This window comes from Ictidomys tridecemlineatus, chromosome 4, assembly GCF_052094955.1.
Source record: "Ictidomys tridecemlineatus isolate mIctTri1 chromosome 4, mIctTri1.hap1, whole genome shotgun sequence".
Lineage (NCBI taxonomy): Eukaryota > Metazoa > Chordata > Mammalia > Rodentia > Sciuridae > Ictidomys > Ictidomys tridecemlineatus.
In genome coordinates this window covers 124,840,307-124,856,573 of record NC_135480.1, presented here as the reverse complement: position 1 = coordinate 124,856,573, position 16,267 = coordinate 124,840,307, and the positions used below count along the sequence as shown (strand labels likewise).

At 41.2% G+C, this 16,267-nt stretch overlaps 1 pseudogene across 1 annotated transcript in view; it reads right to left on the bottom strand.

Moving 5' to 3' along the window:
• LOC110597002 (E3 ubiquitin-protein ligase RNF213-like) overlaps positions 1–16,267 on the bottom strand; it is a 188,775-nt pseudogene that overhangs the window by 146,538 nt on the left and 25,970 nt on the right. Inside the window, exons 5-8 of the transcript XR_013437186.1 lie at positions 12,324–14,545; positions 9,073–9,911; positions 8,037–8,163; positions 7,213–7,345 (exon numbers count right to left, since the gene is read on the bottom strand). The product of XR_013437186.1 is annotated as an E3 ubiquitin-protein ligase RNF213-like (transcript). The remainder of the gene's footprint in view (positions 1–7,212; positions 7,346–8,036; positions 8,164–9,072; positions 9,912–12,323; positions 14,546–16,267) is intronic.

Genomic DNA, 16,267 nt, shown 5'->3' with positions numbered 1-16,267 from the left:
TCCTAATGACATCTGGATCTCAGCCTTACAACCTCCAGAACTGTGAGAAAACAAACTTCTACTGTTCAAGCGACTCTGTCACTGCACTTTGTTATGGCAGCCCAAGCTGAGTACTATACATCCCTTTTTGCAGAGAGGAAGAGAAGGTGGACTCTGCCTTCCTCAATGGCAACCTCGGCCCCATGTCCCTGGAAGACAGGGCCCTCATGTGAGTCTGTTACTGTGTCCAACAGCACCTGGAACCATTCTCATTATTTTAATGCTTTTGATGACATAAAAGCTCTAACAAATTGAAAGCTGAATGCCATAATGGGTACAGATGGGTCAATTACAGATTGAAGAAAGTGAAGATGGGGTGGAAAACCTCTAAGGGATGCCAAAAAGTAGTAGTCAAGATAATGAATAAACAATTTTCCAAAATCCAAATTAACACAAAACTCTATGATGAACTCTGAAATGTCAAAAATTTAAGTAAGAGCAGGATCCACTTGATGATATTTAAAAACTTAACCACAAAAAATATCACAGACTACAGCCAATAAGAATGTACTCCCTGTCCATAGGGCTGGAGTTGACCCAGAGGGCTTCAGCTGACAGGAGAACAGGGAGGTGTAGTTAGTATCAGAGGAGATGCAGGGACAGGCTGGCAGCAGGGGGCCCATTCAGGACTCTTCACCAACTCATATGGAAGTATTTCAATATTGTAATAATCCACACAGCCACACTGGTTTGAGCCATGGAACACAAGCCTATGAGTACAAGTGGAATCAGTCACTCCAGAGCACTCTGACATTGACTCAAAACATTTCTAACATAGTAAACCACCACTTGAATGACTGAGTCAAAGTCAAATGAATTCTTTGTAAATTTCTATTCCATGCAGGTCATACATTCTGATTACTGCTACTATTAATATTAATTATAGAGATGTTGTCAACTGGCTTTTGGTAATAACTTTCCCTAAAATTCAATGAAAATCAGCACAAGGAATTCTGTATCAGTACAGTATTTTTGCTGTATGTTCTTTGTTCTTTTCTCTCATTCTCTGTCTCTCTCTCTCTCTCTCTCTCTCTCTCTCTCTCTCTCTCTCTCTCTCTCTCTTTGGTGGGAGAACTAATTTGCTATTAATACATTTGGAACTTTATAATAGGTTAACAGTCAAATGCAATCTTTAAAAAGAAAGTGAGGTTAAAAAGTCCCCAGCACCACATACAAACAAGCAACAAACAAACAAATAAAGCTAAATTCCAAAAAAACAACAACAAAAAAAAACAACAAAAAAAAGTCACTTGATAATTTCTGAAACACCTAGGAATTTTAAAATGTGCATTTGAAAGTGGAATTCTCAATGTAGTTTTTGAATGTCTTCCTCAAAACCAGGAAAAAAAAAGTGCTTCAGTTTTGGCTCTCACAAAGGGCCTTGCTCCTTGATGGCTCTATTCCCCTGAAACACATGTTGAAGGGTTAATGGAGCCTTGGAAGGCACACACCCACTTGCCCATCTGCCAGAGGTCAGGGTCACACCAGACTTTCCAATCTTACTAAAAGAACACCAGTCTCATTAAAGGGTCAAAATATGTCACTCCAGTGACAATCACTCTTCAACAAGCATGTCTGCTGGCATTATACATCCAAGAGGAGCAGAGCAACATGAAAACTGAATGACCCAAGGTATAGGCATACTGATGAGGGAAGTGGTTTGCTAGGTACAGGGGGTTTTAAAAGTGTGTGCCACGCTTATCATTTTTCCTACTGGAAACCGAAAACAAGGACACTCCAAAATGTGTCCAGGAGCACTATTCACAGCAGAAATCTGAAGAGCCCATAAAAAGATTTTCCCATGTTTGAACCATTTGTTATTAAATTCCCATTCCTAAAATGGGCACTTGAGATGCAAAACAATTTCTTCTAGTGTTCTACAAGTACTTGGTTTGGGCTGTAGGGAATATTTGGCAAAATAGAGTGTGTGTGTGTGTGTGTGTAGCAGGGGTTGGGGGGTGAAGGGGGTGTTACCATGTTCTATGCCCTATCACTTATTGCTCACAACTTTCTGGGTCAGGTTCCCACTCTAGTCTAGTAAGTGCAGCAGACAGAAAGGAAATCTGCACATAAGCTGTTCCACTGGCATTCTGAGCTGCAGACGTGGCAGAGGAAGACTTAAGAACCATATCAGCATTTATGTTATATCCACTGGAAAGTAGGCTCAAAGTAACCATGGGAAAATGTTCAGTATAATATGCACAGGACATACTTAGTGTTTGCATAACTGTTCAAGTTCTATGGCTAAGGGCAAAGGCAAATGCCTTTCTATATTTGTCAAAGCATTTCAACTGCTATCGTAATTTCTTTATCAAAATTCCTGCCTGTTGGGGCTGGGGTTATGGCTCAGTAGTAGATCACTTGCCTAAGGCAGGTGAGGCCCTGTAGATCCTCAGCACTACATACAAACAACAAACAAATAAATAAAGTTAAATTCTTAAAAAAAAAAAAAAAATCCAGTCTGTCCTCAGGGCCAGGTGTACTTTTTACTCCTAAGAAATAAATTAGGAGAGGTGAGCATCCACTCTGTTCATAGTGACCGCCCAGAGGGGCAAACTTCCCCATGACACGGTCCGGAAACAGAGAGAAAGAAAGAGAGAAGCACCAGGGACAAAATAAATCTTCAGAGGCACACCCCAAATGACCCACTTCCAAGGGGGCTCAACTTCCTCAAGTCTCCACTACCTCCCAATAGTGCCACCAACTGGGGACCAAGCACCTACCACTAGAGTCTTTGGGGGACACTCCAGATGCAAACTATAATATTTTCCTAAAAGGAAATGCTAAAAGTAAGAGGTAGCTCTCACACAAATCCTTTAAAATTGCATGCCAAGTTCACATCTTAAAATCTGGTCCTGATCAAGCAAACTGCATGTCCCTAGGTTCCACAGTGAACCCCACATTTTGTAAAATATCAAGCAATGTATCAAAATTAAGTGGCATAATTGTAGAAATAGGCTTAAAATCTTAAACTCTTGGCACTTTTTCTTCTGACTATACTTATATTTTTAAAAAGTTAATTGTCACAAGGTACAGTGGCATTCATCTTTAAACCCAGCAGCTTGGGAAGCTGAGACAGGAGAATTGCAAGTTCAAAGCCTGCCTTAGCAACTTAGGGAAGTCCTAAGCATCTCAGTGAGACCTGCCACAAAATAAAACAAACAAACAAAAAAAATGAAAAGGGCTGGGGATGTGACTCAGTGGTTAAGGGAGTTGGGTTCAATTTCTGGTACAAAAAAACCCATAATTTGTAAATGCATACCCAAATAGACAAAATAATAAGTTTGAGTACTTTACAGCGTAATGAGGGGACTATAGTTCAAAACAAATTATCATATATTTTATAAAATATACCAAACCCTACATTCTAGGGAGACCCTACACACCAGAAAGTAGAGGTTAGGGCTTCTTTTCATCAACCCTGATGTCCAGAAACTGTTGGAGATGCTAATCACCAAAAGAGTAGAACCAAAAATGTGAAAGGAAAACACTAAGAATGGATCCTCTTTCAAACCAAGGACAAATGCTGAAGTCACTGGGGGGCAAGAAAGACACCACTGCACACCCCTTCTGGAACACAAAAGGGAAACCAGGACAGTTTCCTGGTTCTCAGCATTTCTCTTACCAAAAGGCCTTGGTGGATTCTTTAGAGCATAAATGTAGCCAGCTGTTCTGGGGCCTGCCCTCTCTGCACAGTGACTCCCTGATGGATACTGCCTGGGTTTCTGATAGGTCTTTCTCTGCACAATTTAAAGCTGTTACAATTAACAAAAGTTTCTGATTCTTCCCCAGTTCAATATTAGGCTGAAGAATCTCCACAGCTTTCCCAGAACCAGCCCTTGCCCAACTATGTAGCACAGTCTCAATTTTTAACCCAAACACTGGCCCCACCTGTGTGTCAGGTCCAGAACCACACCTGCCTCACATCTTCTCTCCCAAACCTACCACCTTCTTCTCAACCCCAGAAGAGGACACAGAAAACAATTTGCTCTACATCCCAGGAGGAGGTATGGCCTCTCAGTCCAGCTGAAAATCAGCATGTGGAATGGTACTTGCAGAATCAACAGAAACAGAGGAAGGTTTTACTCCCTTTGCACCAAAAATCTCAGGGAGCCAATAGCCAATCAGCTCTCAGTCGTCACCAGGGCAATCACCCCTCCCTAACCCTCAAGTCTGCCTCCATCCTTCTTAGGGATTCTAACAGCACCAAGCTCCAGGAGAGACCAGAGCAACACAGTCTAGGGAGGTTCATCACAGATGCAAAGCAGCATGGCCCTCCCTGCAGATTTCAAGCATCCCAGGACTTGACACAGCCTCAGGGCAAATTCCCAAGGAAGAGTTCTGGGTGCCAGGCCAAAAATAAGCATGGCCCCTTCCTGGCTGCCCCGCCCTCAGAACTTGTTTGTGAAAGCAGCAAAGGTGTTCAGAACGTGAGGTCCAGGTGCTCTGAAAGATTCCTCAAGGGCCCAGAGCAAGACCCAGAGAGGGACCCGGAAGATCTATCCTGAAATTCAAGAGGCACCTCAGTAAAAGTTCTGGAAAATGAAAAGGAAGATTCAGGAAGTGACTTGATGAGGCTAGAGAAGTGTGACTTAAGAAGTAACATATCTATGGGTTCAAACAAGAAACTTCTGGAAATAAGCCTGCAAGACCATCTGAGCAGAAAGTTGATGTAGATCAATGAGGGTATAATCCCCACATATGTGTGTGGATCCTGTCTTGATGCCAAGTATGCTTTCCCAAAGTCCAACACCCACAAAAAAGAAGAAAAAAACCCCAGCAATCTAGCATACTCCAAGGATCATCAATCTCAGATGAACATCTCCCAGAATCTTTCCTTCCTTGATCTGGGAACTCTCTTGATGCTAGAAACAAATATTATGAGGTATTGAATGAGACACAGGTTGAGTCCACACCTTCAGGCCCTTGATCCAATGACTCATGACTTGGTGAGAGACCACCCTTGCCTCTTCCACAATCAGACTTTCTCTTGGTCCCCTGTGACTCCAGGTCCAACTCTATTGCTAAGGTTACCAGTTTCCCAGAAGGACTTCCTTGGAAAGGTCCAGGAGAGAAGGTGATTTAAAAATTGTCAGTTCCCACCCTGCAGAGTACCCTCCCTAGTCCCTCACCTGCAGAGATGCACAAGTCCAGGACAGGAATCCCACTGAGGCCATGAGCCCTCAGTGGTCCCTCCAGCTACACAGGAGGACCCTCTTCCTTCTCAGCCTTACACTTAAGTTTCTCAGGCAGAACCCAGCACAGCAAGATTATCACAGGATATGCAAGGGACAGCCTCAAGCCCAGTCCAGGCTTGATAGAGGCCAGGTATGAGCCATGGGAGGAGAGTGGAGTTGTGGCCTCAGGAGATCCCTGCTTTGGTATGGCAATGCTGGAAATCAAAGAACATTCCCAGTCCCAAGAAGACAGAGGTGGAGAAGGAGGAGCCTCCTGAGAGGGAAGTCCCTCCCCTCCCTGCCAGGGAAACATTAGATCCTTTAGAAGGCTATATTGAGAAAAGGAAGACTCACTTTCTGCAGTCACTACACTCTAATAAAAAAGGCAGAGGGCAGGAAGATTTCTTGCCACTGCCCAGATCCAGGGATCAGTCACAAGCAGACTGTGAATGGATAATGAGATGGTTGAAGTCCAGAACATCATGACAGTTATTCAATGGATCCTGGTGGACAAGATGGGGCATCAGCATGGAGGTGGTTCACCAGAGTTAAACTGACATGAAATGGAACCCCAGACCCTTGTGGTAGGCAATCTTGTCACCAGACAGTTCCCTCCTACACAAATCAAAAGAGAATGATGAGTCATATGGCCTGTAGTAACCATGCCAGCCTCAAGGGCCACAGCCTTCCTAATAAAAACAGATGTATCAGAGATAAGAAGAGCAATCAGGCCTTGCTGCTCAGGGAGCCTGTACCACCAGCTTAGGCCAAGAGGGCAGGCATCTCAGGTCACCTCCATCATTACCAACATGCTGTCTTCATATAGTGAGCAATGGGCACTGCTCCATGGGTCTCATTTATTCCCTGGTGGGCAGTCCTGCTCCAGGAGGTACCACTGAGCCAGAAAACATGGCATGAGTTCTATTTCCATGCCTATCAAGATACTCCCTGTACCTGGAACTGAGCAGCCCTCAGGGTGTGGGTACAATCACCACAGGCCTCTTCTGAGCCTTTCACTCTCCTTTCCAGAGTGAAAGCAAAAATGGTCCTGGGCCAGGCAATGCTGGGTCCTCATGGACCCAAGTGGCAAATTCTGGGTGGGAGAGAGTTGAAAAGGTACAGCAAGTCTCCTGAGTGGACAAGTGCCCCAGACAGCAAAGTCAAAGGACCAGTCAGAAGCAGGAGGGAGCAAGTTTCTGTCCCTTCTTTTGCCATCAGCCCTGTCCAGGGAGGCATTCTACATTGTTATCTCTTGGAAAAATTCCCCTTCATAGACCACAATGCTGTTGACAATTTCAAGCACTCTTACTTGTAAATAACTCCCTCAGGAAGAAGTTCCTCCAAGTTTTCCCAGACACAGCTATATTTTCTGTCCTTCTCACCATGTAAACAGTATAACACATCCAACTCCACACAGTTCCAATGGTTTCCCCCTGTGTTCTCTAAGGTTGGTCACATTCATAACCATTCTTGTAACACAATCAATTATAATTATTTCCAGGGCCAATATGGATTGCTTTATATTCCAAACAGGTGATTACTCAGAGGTCTGCCATCTCCTCATAAACATGTGGCCCATGCTTCTCACTCCCGTGGAACCACAGTTACACAAACCACGCAGGTGAATCTAACGTCCAGAAATCTATAAAATAATGTTGTGCCAGCCACAGTGAACAGGGATTAGAAAATGCTAAGCTCTCTCTAGGGAACATGGCTGGTACAGCCCTGCAGTCTGATCATTTTTGTGCATTAGCTTTTCTCACCCTTATTCACTCTCATTATGTCTACAGCTCTTCCTTCCCCCCTTTGTCCAGTATTGGAAATTGCTGCCATCTGCACCCTCATGTTGTCACAATCTCTACCATTTGATGCCAACAACCATTTGACCAGACAGACATCCTCGGCTCAGGAATCCTACTGAAACTTTGCAAGCAAGCCCATCCCATCACCCTTCTATATTCCTGCCATAATCTGTTGCTAGTAACACTTTACATACCTATCTCCAACATGAAGAAAAACTTCATAAGGTACACAAATTTCTTTTGTATGCTGTGGTCCCTGGAGTGAAACTTTCCACATTCTAAGTCTATGACTTAGGCAAGTCACTCAGTGTCTCCAAACATCACTTCCTAAAATGAGAATAAATGTTAATAATATTGTAATGAACAGGAAACAAGTTAAAATATTAAAATGCATAATTCCTACTAGATGATTTTGATATTAACAGTTTTAATTTTTATTTTACTAGTATTACCAACTTAACTGGATAACTTTTATATTATAATTGCTTTTATTTTTACTGCATGATTGCCAACACTTGTTAAATAAAGTACACACAATTGTGATATATTGTTTCCAGAATTAAGCAATTCACTTTCTAGCACAAAAGCTAAAGTTTAATAAACACTAGAGATTTACATTTCTGAGAAAAAAGGAATATTCTTTCAAGTAATATTTCAAATTGCTTTTTGAACATGATATTTACCATGTTTCTACTAATTTACTTTGGTGTTAAAGGACTGTTTTCTGTAATCCCAGTTACTACTGTTTTGACTGTGAACAAGCTGCACTCACAGAGTTCTGCAAAACTGACTTTGTTCTCTCCACACTGCATAGGCACACCTGCTTCAGCCCTTGGGTGAAATCTAGGGACCCCATGGCTTAACTGTTTATGTTCAGATAAGGAAAAATCCACTGGTTCTCTCCAGGGGCAGAATGAGGTCTGGTTGCAGTAATTACTCTGCCAGTCCCAGGTTCATAGTCAAAACAGGACACTGCATTGAAACACAGAGTTTCTTTCTCAGGATCAGCCAGACTTACTGGAATCCTGCAGAGCCAGTCCAGCAAACTGCATATAGTCTTCTCCCTTCGCATTTGGTACATCTACCTCTTTTGACAGACAGGCCTGGTGATCTTGTCCCCGACCACATCAAGTCCAGCATCTACCCTGGAGTAAAAGAGCAAGAAAATATCACTTGATGGGTGCTTCTCTTCCCTGTGCCCACAAGGATTCTATCTGAACTAGACATGCGTTCAGAGGGGACTCCTTCATGGGCATTCCCTGGGGTTTCCTGGGCCTCGCTCTTGTAATTCCTCTTGCTGGTCCTCACAGTTTTCCACCTGGACCACCTCATCAAGTAGTACCCTTGCTGTCACCCTCTCTTTCCCCACCCCAGGGCTCTCAAGCTGTGGTCTAACTTTGGATCCTGTGGTGGAAAGCAGTTATTCCAAGGTCAGCCTCTTCTTGTTTCTGGGTTCTACAGCTCTCTACTCCCAGATGGCTCAAAGATGGGCAGAAAATAGTGTCTGAGTTCAAATGCCAGAAGAAACACAGGCTGGTTCTCACAGCTGGTACCTAGATGGGAATTGTTTGAAGTAAAACTGAGAAAACTTAATTTAGCAAAGCTTGCCTAAAGAAAGACAAAGAAAAAAAGGTTCTAGCACAGGTTGTACTTGGGACCCAAGACGATTAACCCTACCACCTCTGCAGATTACACTCACCACCAGAGAAAAGGAAGTGCCATAACAGAAATCATCTGATTGGCTGCCGTCAGCATTTCTGCCAAGTTTGTTTTTCTCTGGACATAAATTTGTTTAAAGTTCCTAACATCTTGGAGTGTTGTATGTCCAGATAACTACTGCCTATGTGCACTGCTAGGTTACTCAATATATTTACTTTAGACTAAATAAAGCCAAGAGAAAAAATTGTAGAGACCTATGATATGAGTATGTTCCAAACATTATCTATGACTAAATATTGTCAATCTAAAGATCATGACAACTAGACCATAGTGAAGCACCCTGTTCTGCATGATTAAGAACCTTGAGCTCACCAGGCTGGACCACTCCCACTTACTTCTCACATTTACTGTTTACAGAGTCTCCTTTAAAAAAAGACCCCAAAGCATGTCCATTCCTGAGATGGCCCACATTCTCTGTTCCTGGAAGTGTGTTGAGGGCCACAGCCGAGTTGGGATGACACATGGCATTTTTGCCAGAAGTAGTGGTTGAGAGGGGACGCCAGCAAGCCATTAAGATGATGACTTTTGAGTTCTCGCGGAGTTCCCGTTGAGTTCCGGTTGAGCTCTCGCGGGGATTCCTGAAGAGTTCACGGTTGGTGATGTTCCGGTGGTGGGAGTTCTGGTTGTGTTCCAGGAGGAGCCGGGTGGGTGGCGTTCGGGAGAGTTCCTGGGGTGTGTGCTGGTGGAGTTTGGAAATAAAGTTTGTTCCTGCTTGAGTGGCTCGTGATTTGTGCCCAGCCAGACTTCGGCAGAAGTGTGTATTCCTTGCTTTCCCAAATAAATAATTTCTGTTTATGACTCTTTCTGACACATCCTGAAATTCTTTTCTCTGGTATAAACAAAGAACCTATCAGGGTTGGGTTGAGGTCCCCTTCTTCTGAAGGACCTCTTCAGACCCCTGTCAGGTAACAATTTAACAGCATCTCAGTACCACTGGTCACATCTGGCATTTGATGGTGATCAAGGACCATCATGTGCTGCAAAGTAGTGTTATCTAGACAGGTGTTCAACTTTGCATTCAGTCTGTCAGCACAAGTCCCAGTGATATGAAGACCCATTTGGGCAAAACCAGGCTTGCCAACAAGTACTGAGGATGAAACAAGCCAGCTGTTAGCAATTCCCACAAACAAACCAGGCGCAGGAAAGATAGGAGAGAACTGATGGAGTCATAAGCCTAAAATGAGAAACGAGAAAGCAGCACAGAAAAAATTCCTGCTACAAGAATAAGTTTCCAGTCTCCCCTTTGTGGTTTCTCTACCCTCCCACCTTTTTGTGTGTGTTTTGTAATACTGGAGTGTGAGCTTATACTTGGAGGCATTTTATCTGTGAGAACCCTATGATGTTGTTCTAAGGAGGAGGGAAGACCCTCAGTAAGAATATCTTGTAATTCAATGACAAGCTGTTGGTGCTACCAACCTGTGGCAGTGGTAATTTAATTCTAAGACCATTTATGTATTGCTAATTTGAATTAAAAATCTATGTAAGGGCACATCTATAGACATGAGGTTTCAGACTTAATTTTTTTCTATCTTATGTGCTAACTGGAAGATTTGTCCTTGTTCACCTTTTCATTGGGTTTGTAGCCTTTTGAAACCTACAACTGTAGGGAGAATTTTGAGTTCTATATGTCCCTTTTATGGACCCAAGGACTTTTCTAGTTTCCCTCATGTGGCCACTTAAGGATTTATGGGGTTAAAAAACAACTCAAGATTAGCCATGGACACTCAGTTTAACTTTAAGAAGACTGACATTTCATTTCCACTGAATGTAGAACATTAATCTGGTATTTGATTTTGTTTTAGTAGAAAAATAAAATAGACATAATTGTTCATAGGTAAATTGAAATAACCATCTTGATATTTTAGGCCTCAGATAAACGACAACATACACAACAAAGCTCATTCTTTAACTTCTTGGGGAATTCTTTATTCTTCTTATTGTACTCTCTTGTCTAATATCTGCCTAAGGCACATAGTTTAAGCAATAAAACACTGCATTTTGCACAGAGAAAGCATGTGGAAATCACCATTCATTCCAGTCAGCATCACAGTTGCAGTAATATTGAGAATCAATGCAGTTCCCCCTCTAATCCACAAGTACACTTTTGAGTATCAGGCAGGGAAGCTTCCCAGTAAGTGTGTATTTCATTGGTTCTTCCAACCTACCTCATCACTGGGGTTCCATCTGAAAGACAAGTATACTAAAGGTGAGACCTACTTGGCCCCCCACTGCCTGTCTCCTCATATCATTCCTTTACTCCCTTCTATGTAAAATATAGACTATTTTAGAAATGATCACATTTTTAACTCTGCAACAACATAGTTTTTAATGGACTTCTGAAAGTTTAAAAAAAATTAATATTGAGACTTAAGTTACCTTGTTTTTTTTTTTCTTTTATTAGAATATAAGCAAAGAGTCTTTACTCATTCAGGCATGATACTTACAGATTTTACTTGAAGATTCCAATTATAGAATTTATTGGGAAATAGAATTTAAAATACAATTGTCACCAAAATAATCATCAGACTAATTTATACACTGAACCTAAAATCTGTTTGAGATCATAAAATGCCATGAAAAAGTTATTATTCAAAATATGATTTCTTTTCCTTTTTTTTTTATTAAAGTAACACTGATACTTCCTATTGTGTGTTAAAAATTCTTAGGGACACATGTTTGTGCCTTTTCTTCTACTAAATGGCTTGGCTCTTTATTTGGAAACTATGGAGATTAACCTCCTTCCTGCTGCAGGTGAATTTGGGCTCCTAACTAGTCAACCAAACATATCTCAGTCCAACAGCACTACCTCCTCAGGGCCACCATAACTCAGCCATAGAGAAGGAGGCCACCTCAACTCTAAGGTCCTCACCTTGATGCTAAAGACACTGTGAATCCCCAGTCTAGGTGAGAGTGAGGGTGACTATAAAGTGGATAGCTTACAGGTAGGAAGGAAGACTTCCCCCTTCACAGAGAAGTAAGGCGAGAGGTAAAATGGAGGTGACATCAAATCAGTTAAAAAAAAATGCTTGTCCTTTTCAGCATGTCCTTTCAAACCCATCAGCTGTCACCATTAAGCCACAACCGAGAATCTGGAATGGGACTCCTCTTCTCCCTAATGCACAGCAGCACTACTCATGATGGCTCCCTGTTAAAGAAGCCCTCTGCTTCTGCTGACAACACCACCAGCTTACAAACACACCAACTTCATTCATTACCACCCAGCCCTGGACCAGTGGCTGAGGCATGTGCAAAGAATCAGTACCAACCACATTTTACCTTTTTTAAAATTTGCTGCAAACTTATCTCTAGGAAGCAGAAAATTTCAACACATATTTCATAGATTATTCCAAAATTCCATTTTAAAAACATAATTATTCAACATTTATTCTTTCATAAATTGAACAGCAAAGAAATTCTTACATATAAATGAACGGTTTTGTGTTTATATTGGGGTTTATAATTTCAATTATAAATTAAGAATTAATGAATGCTGGATTTCTGTTCGCAACTAAAATACTCAGGGGTTACTCCAGGGAAACTGGGCTAACTGAGCTACGAGAAACAACCACACAAGAGACAGAAATACCTTTTTCTTTGAGGTTGCTGTGGTGGCTCCTCTGACTTTAAGGGTCTGCAGAAAGAGAGAGAGACTGAAAGAGAGTGCGAGCCCTCAAATGAGGCAAGGGGTCAGGTTTCAGGGGGCTGCGTCTAGTTTCATGATGTCTGCTGTCAGCAGGTTGACTGACATTAGGTAGGCTACAACCAAGGGCACAGTAAGATAAGGGGACACACAAAAGGTGTTTCCATGGAACATTCTATCCCAAACAGGGCAAGGAGTGATATTACAAAGGGACAGGCGAGCATAGCTCCACCCATGGGGCTACAGCAAGACACACCCATGCAGGAGACACCATCCCTGAAACCCAAGAAGGGTGGGGCATCTAGGGACATCTGCCCCCTGAAGCCTCCATCACCCAGCTGGGGAGTGACCCGGTCACATGCAAGGTTGGTCTCCCACAAATGAATGTTCTTAAAGGTACAGAATACCTTTGGCTCCATTCAAGATTTATTTCACCAACAGGATTTGTATAGGGAATGATTTAAAAAGACATCAAAAGGAATCAGAGGCTGAAATGAAGGCATTACTCCTTCTGCACAAGGGTAACATCCACATTCTGCACACCTATTTGCATCTATTGATGATAAAAAGCCAATTAGTGCAAGGATTTGAAGGAATTTTAGGCTACACTTGCTGCCTATCTTATTTCCAGTTTAGAGCTTCTGGAGATACATGGGTCTGCAACAGAATTTGTTTGAATTAAGTGTCTACTAAAAATTCTCCAGAGATCGAATGTAAGAAATTCATATATTTTGAGTATGTATGATGTACTTCCTTTATTTTCTTTAAAAAGTGTTTATCAAATTTAATTTTTTTTTCTCCTAAGCTCAACAAAATACTTGGTTGTGTCACTCTTGTTGTTTTAAATATTTATATAGAAAGAATGACAATCAAACACTTGCAAATCACTAGGAACACAAGGACCCTTCGTGCAGGAATCCTTTACCGATCTGGGCAATGTTTCGCTTCTGGAATAGACTACATGTTGGGGATACGTGTTTGACTCCCTGAGTCACTGGGTGATTTTTTTTTCTTTCTGACTGTTATTGATTAACTAATAGTTAATTTGCCTCATTTTCTCTGCTTAAATGACCTAACTTTGATTGTGCAATAGCATTGATTTACTCTCCAGGAGCCAACTTTCTCATTGTTCTGGTAATATACAATCTTAGGTCAGTGATCTATGTGGTAGCAATTGACTAACAATAAGTACTAAGTCTCCCAGCACTAATTATAATTTCAATACACTGCAGAGCTATGAATAAGGAGCATTTACTTCACATGCTTTACAGATGCTGCATTAATAAATCTTAGAGAGATGGGTGTCTTACTCCTGAAGATTCAGAAAGATGCTAGCTGCTGAGTGACAGACTTGACATATGACCTCCGAGAACTCAGATAAGCCTCCAGAAAACCAAAGAGGTTCATCAAGGCAGCAGGGTTGGACATAGTCACAAATCTAATGGCTTCAAAGGAAGAAAATACAAAACTCATAACAGAATTGTACAGGGTAGACTAAAAATAAACAAACAGCCATCCACAGAATTACCTGGCAACACCAACTCTGTTCTCTAATTAGCGATTATCCAAGACACTAATTGCACTCAGTCTGAGAAAGAATCCCATGGAATAATCACCTTCAAAAAACTAAGCCATGCTGTTAGCAATCTTTTCTGAGAAAAAAACACAGGTGAGGCAACACTGCCCCTCATAGTGTATGAACACTACATTCTAAGGGCCTCATCAGGAGGTCTTTATTGCTCAGTTGCCCAAATGAGGCTGGGAAGAGACTTCAGACCCTTCACAACTTTCAGCAAAGAGAAGCAACTTGCCCTGGCTCTTTTTCCCCAGGGAAAAGCATTTCTGCACTTTCCAGGCTGTGACCTTGGTGCTGAGGATACAGGAGTCTCATGAATATGCAGCTGCTTGGTGCAAGCTCCTGGGAACTAAAGTCTGTAATGGCTGATGACTTACCAAGGTGAGCTGAAGGCCTTGACCTCCTGCAGTGGAAAGCCAGCTCCTGTTGGGAGTAGTCCATTTAGTCAATTAGTGCCTGGAGTTGGTCCATGCTGACCATGTACTTGAAAATCACAGGCTGGGGGTTTTCTCCATGAGAGCTTTTGATTCTGGCCAGGTGGCATCCATTGTGCTGCACTAAGTACATGCATGTTCTTATGGGCAGAAAGGACCTGGAAGGGAGGAAACAGAACATGACTAGGCTGAAATGAGTCTGAACATCAGAGGCATCTCTTATCTGAATTAAAGTTTTTAATCATCAGATATCTTTGAGATTAAGATCAACATAACTAGAATTCTTAAGATATCAATATTAAAATTTGAAATTTACATTACCATATATTTGTAATAATTAGCTTTGGTGAAATCTGTTTGACAATTTAGTCAACATTGCCAAAGGGTCCATTTCTGAATTTCTGTGATATAATACCACAAGTTATGAATATTTATCTTTTTGATAAGCATAGTCCTTTCTAAATTGAATATCTTTTTCCTGAGATAATCAAATGCATGTATAACAGATACATTTGAGAAACAAAAAGCCTATATGATCATGAAACATAATATAAAATAATTCTTTTCAGGTCCTGAATTAAACTCAGGAAAGTGTTCTACCACTGAGCTACAGCTCCAGCCCTAAAATAAATATTTTTGACTAAAAATGACCAATAAGCTATCAGCAACTCATTCTGTGGTCAACACTAAATCACAGGAGAAATTTGAGCATCGAATATATCTATTCCGGGTAATAACCATGGGGACACAAATGTCAGCTGACAAATTCTGACAGATTTCTGTTATATTACCTGTTTTTTTAATGAAGGAAACTAGAAAAAAATTAAAATGCATTCCAAAATATTTACAGAAGAAAAAACTTATGACTTCTCTCACTTTCCCCCCAATTCATCTTACATCATAAAGGTAAAAAAGTTTACATGATGTAAAGGGCCTATATTTAAGTGTAATAAAGGAGACTTGAAGTTGCCTTAACTCTTATTTAGAACATCAAGTCATATGACCACTCCTCTATGTGAACTTGGTAAAATGATGAGTTTCTCTTTATATAGAAACATTCCAAATTACTGAAGACACAAAATAATTGTGTAGAGTTTGTGCTGCTAAATGAACAAATGCAATGGTATGGCTTCTCCATGAACAAAATTAAAATATCAAAACAATATTGCCAGAAATCCCCTAAGAAGTCCCCACAGAACTCTGACCCTCCTGCAGGGACCTAATGGCTGGCTCATCTTCCATACCATGTAGCAAGGGACAAATCTGACAGCCATATTGCTGTTTTGTGTACACAGGCCTGAAATGCAGCAGATACAACCAGAAATCCAAGAACTCCAAGGGCCAGGAAAAAGAACTCTGGCTCAAAGACTGTGAAGAGCAAGGTTATAAAATATCTCAAAACTAGCATGAATCAGAACAAACTGAACTAGCATAACTAATGTCCATTTTATATTCAATGACATTAGGAAAAAGAGTTAAGAGGTCATCTCACTCTCTCTGTTGGCTAAAGGAGGCTATGAGCATTCCTACAGCCCCCTTGAAATCCATAGTTTGTTTTTTTCCTCTTTTAATTACATTTTCACTGGGCAATTCGTATTTCAAAATTTTCATGAAAAATTACATAAGTGAGCTTGGCATTTATTTTCTGATTACCTACTCCAACCATAGAAGGATTTACCAGTGTAAAAGAAAATAGGTAGAAGACTGTGAGGCTTAGGAACTCATAAATTATGATTTATCATTTATTTTCATGGTTTTTGACATAAAGAAAAATGATGTGCATGAACAGATCATGCAGGCTAGTGGTCAGTGTGATAGATTCGGGGTCTTGCATAGTTAAAATATAAGAAATCTTTTCCTTCAACTACAGAAGAGGAGAA